Genomic DNA, 11,576 nt, shown 5'->3' with positions numbered 1-11,576 from the left:
AATTTTTATCCTTAAAACGTATTCATGGGGCAAGAATAGCGAGCATGAAGCAAATTAGAAAGAAAAAGCTCTTCCTCAGCTGACAGGTACCTTAGACTTCTCAGATGTTTACATCACTGATGTGATTGCTCAGGAGGGCGAAGCAGGTGCTTGCCATCTCCCTGGAGCTACAAGGAAATGGAAGCTTCATGCATATTCATGAGTCACAGAGTCCAAGAGGTCCCCGACAGCGAGCATCCTCTTTCCCTCTCTGCTACAGAATCTTCACACGGGATGCTTTCTCAGTGGCATTTTTCAGCCTACCTGGCAGAACACACAGCAGTTTGCGGTAAGTCTTGCAGAAAAGCCTTTAAAACTAGGCTCAGTGTGACACAGGAGTAAGCCTGGGGTCCCTGAGTGTGGTTGATGACTTTTTATATACGACATCAAATGCATGATCCATGAAAGAAAGAATTAATGAGTGGACTTCATTGAAGCTAAAACTCTGTTCTGTGAAAGCTAACATCAAGAGACTGAGAGGACAGCCTGCAAAGCAGAAAAAATGTCTGCCAAAGGCCAAGTGTGGAAAAGAACTGTTATCCAAAATTACACAGAGAACTCGTGTGTGTGTGTTTGTGTGCACATGTGTGTGCCTGTGGTCTCTCCTGTCTCTCTCTCTCTCTCTCTGATTCTCTCTCTCTGTGTCTATGTGTCTGTGTCTGTGTGCCTAGATGTCAACTCAAGGTGTCGCTCCTCAGAAACCATCCACCTTGTTTTATTGAGACAGGATCCTTCATTGGAAGTTAGAGATTATCAAAAAGACTGGGCTCCCCAACTACACTGGGCAAGTTTGCCAGTGACCCCAAGGATCTAATTAAATTATATCTCCACAATGCTGGGAATACATGTGCCCACAACCATGGCTCGCTTTTGTCATGAATGCTGGTGTTAAACTCATTTTAACAACTTTAATCAACAAGATATGAAGATGATAAATAGACACATAAAAAGATATCACATGTCACATAATCAAGAAGCGACAAATTAAAACAACCACGAGACGTCACCGCGTATCACATAGTGTTCTATCACAGCACTAGAAAGTAACTGAGACACCAGGTGTATACATAAAGCCTGTGCTCGGATGTTTACAGTGCTTTCATTCATAATTGCCAAAACTTGGAAGCAACCAAGCTGCTTGCAGTAGATATACTATGGAATGGATATACTATGATACATCCATCCGGTGCTAAAAATAAATGAAGTCATTGAAAGATGTGAAAGAACCTTAAATTCAAAGTATTAGGTGAGAGAAGCTAACCTTCAAAGGCTGTGTATTTCAACTTCATGACATTGCAGAAAAGCCAAAACTCTAGTAACATTAAAAATATTAGGCTTGCGTGGAAGGAGAAACAAGTAAGTAGGAAACTGGGGTGTTTTTTTTTTTTCAGCAGTAAATGTTAGATCAGGATTGATGGAAACAACATGAAAATAGAAGGAAGAGGAGACTGACTTCTGAAGAAGCAGATGGCTCTTAAGTCAGACAGTGAAGAGCAGTGGTCTCTGTGTGTGTGGAGACTGGGCACCCAGCCATGAAGGGATTGGGGGGGGGGGTGTAGTTTCTCAGCTCCTTTGAAGTTCCTGTTTTAGATCATTAACCCTTCAGTAAAAATGCTCTAGATGAGACTAAAATGGACAGATATATATCATTATGTATTTTTTAAATAAAAAATGTATGATAGCAAAATGGATAGATCCTATTGGAAACTATTGGTAATTGATATTTAAGATTTGTCAATACAGATTTGCTAATTCTAGCATTCCAATGGGCAACACTAACAATGTGGAGCCTATGCTGTTCCTTCTCTTCATTCTTGTACAAATTTAAAAGTGCTATTAAAATTGTCTTAAAGTACATAAGTTATTTGTGTCCTTTTTCTTCTATTAGAATTGCAATAGCTTTTGAAACCATGGAGTTAAGGACTATACTTTAAGGACGGAAGACTGAAAAGACACACAGAATCAAGTGACACTTATGAGCCCTGCCACTTGATAGCTTTCACCCTAGTGATGCCATCTCACATTAGTGTATCTATAAAGGAGCCAAAGAAACATAAGCATTTGAAAGTATCTATATATTATATATTCCCATGGCTTTCTGAATTGGAATAGAAAAAAACTGTGAAATGAAGATTTGATTATTCAAGAATTCATAAAGAAGATGTGAGAAGCCTGTAGCTTGAACAGATGTAAGATTTAACTTAATAGAAAGTAAAAGAATCAAGATGAAGGTATTAGTAGGTAGAATGATTCCCTGGAGGTAGCGCAAGGGCAAGGATGTAGTTTACATGGATGTGGTTAAAGCAGTGATTTCAGAGGAGGTAGGTGAAGAGTTTACATACAAATGTAGGGGCTGGATGAGACATTTCCAAGAACGCTGCATTTCCAACTAAATTTGGTTGAAGTTTGACCAAATAGAAGAAAAGATTCAAATATTGTGCATGTTCTGTTTTCAGAGGTGATGACAGCGGGATTGTCTCTGATACTAATAAAAGGACAGAAGCTATTTGTAAAGCAAGCAAGAAGTAATCCATAGTAGAATGTCAAGTGAGTTCATTTTCTTGGTCTTAGTGACAAGATGATCAAGAGGAACTCACAGAAATAGTTGTAGCCTGTGTCACAGGACACCCTTAAGCCTGTGTACCCGAGAGGACTTCCGGGCCTTACTGCCTCTGAGTGCTCCTACAACTGTTAAGGGAAAAGTCCAGTCAAGCAGTTGCCTCTTCTCCTAGGGTTACGCAGCAGCAGCATTGGCCAAGTCCGAGAAGAGGCAGAAACACGTTGTTAGAGTGTTCTGAAGTTGGTCTGCTGTGACATCCGCCAGGGAGGTTGGAGCCACCTAGAAGAGGAAGAGCAGGAAGCCAGCAGCAGGGCTAAAATACAGAGTGTTTAATCTCAGGGAAAAGGGGCAAGAAAACAAACAAGAAACCCTAATGTGAAAAGGAGGAACAAAAATTATATCAGGCCCTTAGTGTTTGCCTCAACGCACACAATACATAAATACAGAAGTGTTTTGAAATATTCTAGAAATTAGAACCTCAAGGGGTTTAGTTTCTTGGTGCCTTGTTATGAAGAAGGCAAGCTCATGGAAGGGGCCCAGGAGGCACTCAAGAAGAAATGCCAGAAACTGTCTAGTGTGAATCCAAGTGTGACCATTGGCCTGCGTTCTCTAAATTACCTGCAACAGCACTAGTGGCAGAATAGGCAGTGTTAATCACCTGAAATAGAAGAAAGACCCCTGTGTTCTTTTACACTCGTGATGGAGCTCAAGGGGACAGCACCTGTGTAGTGTGTACAAGCAATCCCAGCACTACGCTGGTAAAATAAAACACACACATGTTCAATAAATGTTCACCAGTCATAAAGAGGTTTCATGATCAAAAACCTAAGTCTCTGAGGCTGGACAAGTGTATCTAAAAGCAATACAGACATCACACCTAGACACTATTAGGTATAGAGAAAAAGGTCACCTAGGGATTATTGAAATAAGGAAGATTTGAAACAATTATTTCCATCTTTTTTCATAGAACTTCATAAAAATTCCTAAAGGTTTTGATGTCATTATTCACATTCACATGTTTCAACAAATCTTCCTTGAAATCACTCTTAAGTTTTACTGGATCAAGTAACAAGGTAAACTTCAACAAGCGAAATTTTCTATGAATATCTGTAATATTCACTGGAAACTAGAATTTACTATGTGTGAGCTAACATGTAGATAAGACCGTGAACTTTTGGCACAATTCTTATAGTTCTTCAATTCAAAAAAAGTTTATTATACATACAATATTATTATTATTTGGAATATTTTAAGTATATGCAGAACCTACAGATCCTGTGTATGTCCCTGTGTTTGTGTGTGTGTGTGTGTGTATACATGCATGCCCAAGTTTGTGCCAGTCTGTTGTAGGTAAGGATGAGAAAAGCAACTCTGAAGATATAGTTTTTTTCTTTCTTTCTTTCTTTCTTTCTTTCTTTCTTTCTTTCTTTCTTTCTTTCTTTCTTTTGTTTTTCAAGACAGGGTTTCTCTGTGTAGGGTTGGCTCTCTCTCCTGGACCCACTTTGTAGACCAGGCTGGCCTCAAACTCACAGAGATCCACCTGCCTCTGCCTTCCTGAGTGCTGGGACTACAGGCTTGTGCCACCGCACCTGGCAAGAACTATTTTTCTAACAGCAGGCTCACTGTGTGTCTATGGTGGAAGGGTCTTCAGTCTGAGCCAGATTAGTGGAAATTCAAAGTGAAACTATTCCCAGGTTCCCCTGCTCTCAATCTCCCCACACTTTTCAGTCACTTAGGGACTGACTAATAAAAGTTTCCTCCCAGATGGTCTGCTCACATTGGGTCAAAGAATGAGTAGTCAAACATTTTAACTCCCCAGAGGCAATATGCAAATGAAGAGCTCATGCAAAGGAAGTTAGTGCCACAGAGAATAATTCAAGTAATAATCTTCCTCAGCTATGCCAACTTTATCGCCCCTAACTAGTCCACATCTGCAAAATGAGAACATTACTAATAAGTGAGCCCCAGCCGTGTAAACAATGACTGTCAGAAATGTGTATTTGTACCAACTGTGCTGTAATCAATACACACATACCACAGAATTTCAGAGGAATGACTCTCTTTCTGAAATATTAAAAAAAAAATTTAAAGTAAAAATCAACACTGACAGAAAAAGAAAAATAAATATTGGAACCTTTCAACTGTTCTGCTTATTTTTTTTAATATAGCTCTGTCAATATGCATCACATTCTCTTAGCTCAACTCCCTACCTTCTGCCTTCCATCTGCTCATGGTTTCTGGGTGATTTCCATTCCTTATTAGCTCTAGTAAAAAACTTATTGGATTATTTAGAAAATAAAATATAAAGAAATATATAAGTTTATAGGAATACAACACACACACACACACACTTGGAGGGAGGGAGGGAGAGCGAGGAAGAGTGGTGGTTGGAAGTAGAGATGAGAGAGAGAGAAGAGAAAGAGAAATAAAAGTAATGCATGCTATAGAGGAATGCTCAAAGCAACCGTAGAGGAAGGATTTAGTATTCAGTGAAAAATCCTTTCATTGAATAGCTACAGATCTGTACACTGCTCTTAACTGACAGCATAAAAATATATTCTAAGTTAGTTAAAATCATAAACCTTCAGGGCTAGAGGGATGGCTCAGCCACTGAGAGCACTGCCTGTTCTTCCTGAAATAAACCTAGGACCTGGGTTTATTTCCAAGTACCCAGTACATGACAGTCCACAGATGTTTGGAACTCTAGGTCCAGGAAATACAACATCCTGTTCTGACCTCCATGAGCAACAGTAGCACACCTGGTAAAAACAATAACAACCAAAAAGCCCTATAAACCTTAAAACTACATTAAAAAAAAAAGTAGCAGTAAAGACAGAAAACTTTTATGAAAACGTGGAGTTGGCAAAAACATTTTCTTTTTTCTTTCTTTCTTATTTTTTTTTTTTTGTTTGTTCGTTTGTTTTTGGTTTTTAGAGACAGGGTTTCTCTGAGTAGCCTTGGATGTCTTTGAACTCACAGTGATCCACCTGCCTCTGCTTCTCCAAAGGCTGGGATTAAAGGCATGGGCCACCATGCCCTGCTGATAAGTGTGTTTTTTAAAAGCCAAAACAAAAAGAATAAGAAAACCACCCAAGTTGACTATTTAAAAGATTTAAGCTATTTGATAAAAGACTCTACAATAAAAGCTAAATAAATAGTAGAAAGGAAAAAAAAATCTAAGCATTGTCAATACTTTCAGAAGAGTTTTGCTGTTCAACGTCTATAAAATGTTGCTATTTCCACATTTATGTAAAAAAGAGCAACTGCAAAATAGAAATATGAGAATAGACTATACAAGAAGCACAAATGGGCAGTGAGTGTATTTTAAAAGATGCACAGTCCAACTTCCTGAATAGAACACCATCAGCACAGGCCCTAAGAGCAACAATCAATAAATGGAACCTCATGAAACTGAAAAGCTTCTGTAAACCAAAAGACACTGTCGTTAGAACAAAACAACAGCCTACAGATTGGGAAAGGATCTTCACCAACCCAACATCTGACAGAGGGCTGATATCTGGAATATATAAAGAACTAAAGAAGTTAAAAGGTAATAATCCAAGTAACCCAATTAAAAAATGGGTATGGAGCTAAACAGAGAATTCTCTGTAGAAGAATATAGAAAGGCAGAGAAACACTTAAAGAGATGCTCAACATCCTTAGCCATCAGAGAGATGCAAATAAAAATGACCCTGAGATTTCACCTTACACCCATCAAAATGGCTAAAATAAAAAACTCAAGAGACAACACATGCTGGAGAGGCTGTGGAGAAAGGGGAACCCTCCTCCATTGCTGGTGGGAATGTCAACTAGTACAACCACTGTGGAAATCAATCTGGCGCTTTCTCAGACAATTAGGAATAGCGCTACCTCAAGATCCAGCTATACCACTCCTAAGCATATACCCAAAAGATGTTCAAGTACACAACAAGGACATTTGCTCAACTATGTTTGTAGCAGCTTTATTCATAATAGCCAGAACCTGGAAACAACCCAGATGTCCATCAACTGAGGAATGGATACAGAAATTGTGGTACTTTTACACAATGGAATACTACTTAGCAATTAAAAACAAGGAAATCATGAATTTTGCAGGCAAATGGTGGGATCTAGAAAAAATCATCCTGAGTGAGGTATCCCAAAAGCAGAAAGACACACATGGTATATCCTCAGTTATATAGACCTATAAAATAGGATAAACACACTAAAATATGTACGCTTAAAGAAGATAAACAAGAAAGAGGTCCAGGGGTAAGATGATCAATCCTCATCTAGAAAGACAAAGGGGATGGACATTGGAAATAGGAGAAAACAAGTAACAGGACAGTAGCCTACCACAGAAGGCACCTGAAAGACTCTACCTAGCAGTATATCAAAGCAGATGCTGAGACCCATAATCAAACCTTCGGCCGAGTGTAGGGAATCATATGAAGGAAGGAGGAATTAGTAAATCCTAGAGGGGATGGGAGCTCCACGTGCTCTAAATATATCTGAGCACAGGGGTCTTCTCTGAGACGGTTTATCCAACCAAGAACCATGCATAGATATAACCTACAACCCCTGCTCAGACATAGCCCATGGTAGATCAGTATCCAAGTGGGTTCCCTACTAAGAGGGACAGGAATTGTTTCTGACATGAACTCATGAGCTTCCCCTCCCGCCTGAGGGAGGAACAGCCTTGCTAGGCCAGAGATAAGGACATTGCAACCATCCTGAAGATACCTGATAAGCTAGGGCCAGATGGAAGGAGAGGAGGACACCCCCTCTCAGTGGACTCAGAAGGGGGCAGGGAGGAGGTGAGGGAGGGAGGAGAGGGTTGGGAGGGAAAAAGGGAGAGAGCTACAGCTGGGATACAAGTGATTATATAAAATTATTTAAAAATAAAAAAATATTTTAAAAAAAAGATGCATAGTCATCAAAAAGTATATTAAATACTGAAAAACATATTATGACAATATATTATAACAAATATATATTATAACAAAATATATATATATATATTATAACAAAAATATATTATAACAAATCTCCAAATGTGCTGAGGAGGCCTCACTGAGTATGGCCAGCCCCACCCCAGCCCAACCACTGGCTCACCCACCTACCTCCAGAGGGGCAGCTGGCGAGAGGGACAGTGCTATGCCTCCAAAGTGACGTTCGGACCATCAGGACAAGCATGCATGAAAATGAAGCCAGTAAGATATTAGAATATCAAATAAAAGTGCTGACACCGGGTATCATGACTCTTTCTTTGGAAAGCTTCAGAGCTTAAGAATGTAGAGTGTGACTTGTTTCTTAGAGAAAACCACTGAAGATGGAAGCTCTGCTCACACACTAAGGATTATGAGGAAGTAATGCATTCCCTCTGGGGAAGCTGTGAGCACCCACATACCCAGAACTGGAATTTTGGATTATATTAACCCAGATTTCTAACGCCGAGGCACTCTTTCTCCTTTTGAAAGGAGAAAGCAAGACACAGAGGGAGACACAGAGAGAATATGAACGTGTTATGAAGTGTGTTTTATATGCACGTGTGTGCACACATACTTAACATGACTTGCCATAACACTGCTGTATTCTAGCACTTTCCATAAGAAACAGTTTCAAATTCCATAACGTAAACATACGTGCTAATAAGCTGAAAAATAGTTGCTTGTTTTTATTCTGCCAAATGAATAATCATCCATTTGGACCAAAAATCATCATGGTCTATTTGAGCCTATATGAGTCTATAAGTAACTGGTAAACAGTATAAATTTGTACTGTGCTGAGGCAGAGAAAGCCAACATGGAGGCGCTGGCAGGTTTAGTGTCTAGTGAAAGCCACCTCCTCATAGGTGTTACCTTGTAGCTACAACCTGGAAGAATGGAAGAGTAAACAGTAAACGCTTTTTATAAGCTATTCATCTTATTCACAAGGGCTCCAGCCGAATGACCCAACGCCATTCCAAAGGCCCCACCTATTACTCTGTATTAATGGAGGAGGGCACAAATACTCACCCATTGCCGCTACCTCTTACGTGATGACTGAGGACATTGTACTAGGCTCTCTTCAGAAAACAGCTCATAATCCATGCACTCTACCACTGTCTTTCTTTACTATTTTTTTAAAACACATTTTTTAAAAAATTTTGTGCATGTGAATCCTTTGCCTCCATGTATGTCTGTGCACCGTGCGTATGTCCCACAGAGACCAGGAGATGACGTCAGATCCCCAGGGGTTGGATTTACAGATGGTTGTGAGCCATCATGTGGGTGCTGGGAATAGTCTGCACCCTCTGTAAAAACAGCCGGTGTTCTTAACCTCTGAGCCATCTTTCCAGTCTCTGTTTCTAGTTTTTAGAGTTGTCAAATTCAGCATATATACTCAACACATTTATTTAAACTGTAAGTCTAACTACCACCACCACCAAGGTGGAAGAAACCCCCCATACTTCCCTTTTCACAGGTCTTGTTTCTCAAGAACATCAAATTTTTATTCCCTTGCCATTTTCTATTGGCCTCTAAGTTTGTATTTCAGAGTGGTATTACCATTTCTTTTTTTTAAAAGATTCATTTATTATATATACAGTGTTCTGTCTGCTTGTATACCTGTCAGGACCCCAGATCTCATTATAGATGGTTGTGAGCCACCGTGTGGCTGCTGAGAATTGAACTCAGGACCTTTGGAAGAGCAGCCAGTGCTCTTAACCTCTGAGCCATTTCTCCAGCCCCCATTTTTTTTTTTCTGCCTTAGGCCTCTGCATTGGTTTTCTTGCCGGAAGAAGAAAATTCAATTCTCTTACAACTCTTCTTCAACTGGTTACTCCCACGTTCCCAAAATCAATGCCTCATATTATTTTACCAAACTATTGTGATTGTATTATGATGAAAATTTTTTCAAAATTGAACCTAACTGTGCTTAGTTGTGTTTTTCTTATACAATCATGTATGTCATTCATTAATTATTGGCTTCTTTTACATTACACACTTATTTGTAAAATATCTACACATACAGGGAAAAACAAGAGACATTGAAAGTGTATGTGACCACAACTCAGAGATCCAGAAAAATCTCCTCAGCCCAATTCCCTTCTTGGTTCACAGGCAACCTACTATTATAACTTACTTTCATGTTTTGTTTTACATTTAATTGTTTGTCTTAAAGACTAAAATTTAGTTTTGCCTGTTTGTGTGTAAATGCAGTTTAGTTGATAATGCTAAACTGTTTTAAAATACAGCTGTACTGACTTATTTTGCCACCAACAAGATAAATCTTTCCAGTACTACAGATATTTCCCTGTATTTGAAATGAACAGCCCCTTCTGTCATATACACACATACACAGAGAGAGAGAGAGAGACAGAGAAAGACTTAATTTTGCTGTTCTGTGCTTATGATTTGATATCCACCACTGTAATAATTCATTCTTGTTGGGCCATCAATAGGATTAAGCCACTTGGTATATAGTTAATGAGCTTTTCCTCTTTTCTTCCTGGGTTTACTTATTGTTTCTGATTTTGTCTGTCTTTCTTTTGGATTCTCTGTTTCATTCTCACTAGTGTTTTCCAAAAAATCTCCTTTTGATCTTCAATTAAACTATTTTACTAACACATTTTTTCCTTTATGGTTGATTTTTTTAAATTTTCATTCAATCTTGAGAAATACTTCCTGCTTTGATACTGTAAATACATTTCCCATTTCACTCTTCAGAAGACTGTGTGTCTTTCAACTACAAATATAATATAATCAACTTTGCAGAATGAAGTCATTTAGTTCCTAATATAGATGCCAACTGTACTAATCTTCCCCCATTGCTTTGTAGAACTATTGTTCTTAGGCTTAAAGTCTATACATCTTTAGATTTGTTTTTGATCCAGTCAATCTGCCTCATTATTCTGCTTGGGATGCTTCAAGCACCATCATATTCAGTTCATATTTTTAGTTTGATATATGGTAAAATCCATTTCATATTAACTTAAATGTTCTGGCTGACTTAGTTACTCTTAGTAACTTAGTTACTTCATTTTTTATTATACGAAAGACCTTCATACAAAAGGTAATACCAAAAAGAAACTTGATTCTAAACAAGGAAACTAAGCACGTGACAAATGTTACTGAACTGGAAATGCCAGAAAATTTGGATATCTAAATCACTAAAATATCTCTGACTTCTTAAAGCAAAACTAAGAGCCACTCTGAGTATATTTTCACAGACAGCATCGCTAAAATGGTGAAAATGAGAAAGGTGTGGATCTACGATCTTTGCCTACTCGTGTCTGCCTGGATCAGTTGTTCCTCCTACTTTATTACAGGAACTTGCACAGGAAAAAAAATAATTAGGAACTATGGGATTTTTAACATATATGGAAGCAAAAGTGTGTTAGTCCGTTAAAATTAAAAAAGGAAAAGTATATAATTTTGTTTATCATACTGCACGTTAACACGGTGCCATTTGAAGGACGCCTATAGTAAGGTAAAACTGTGAAGTATATGGCTCCAAGTAGCCACTGAGATAGAATGAAAGTGTATTTAATTATCTAATAGTGAGGACTGGATGCCAAGCAATACGTCACTGATATTCCATCTCAGCCTAATCATAACAGTTACCAAAAGAAAACAAATAACAATAGAAAGCCAAATTGGATGTAGAATAAAAGGAAACCTTGTGGACCGCTGGTGAAAATGCAAATTAGTCCAGACACTGTGAGCATCCGTGTTGTAGCTCCTCTAAAAACTAAACACAGGACTAAACACATGATCAAGCTATCTCATTACTGGATTATCGCCAAAAGGAATGAAATCAGCCGAGGGGAGAGATCCTTACATATCCATTTATTCCAGCATGATCTACAATAGCTGAACTTCAGAATCTGCTCTAGGGTTCATCTACAGATAAACAGATATGGAGAATGTTATATAGATATATAGAGATGACATGATAGATGAAAGATAGATAGATAGATAGATAGATAGATAGATAGATAGATAGATAGATAGAT

The sequence above is a fragment of the Psammomys obesus genome, unplaced genomic scaffold (genome assembly GCF_907164565.1).
Source record: "Psammomys obesus unplaced genomic scaffold, mPsaObe1.curated_primary_1811, whole genome shotgun sequence".
Classification (NCBI taxonomy): Eukaryota; Metazoa; Chordata; class Mammalia; order Rodentia; family Muridae; genus Psammomys; species Psammomys obesus.
Note: the sequence above shows the minus strand (reverse complement) of the source record.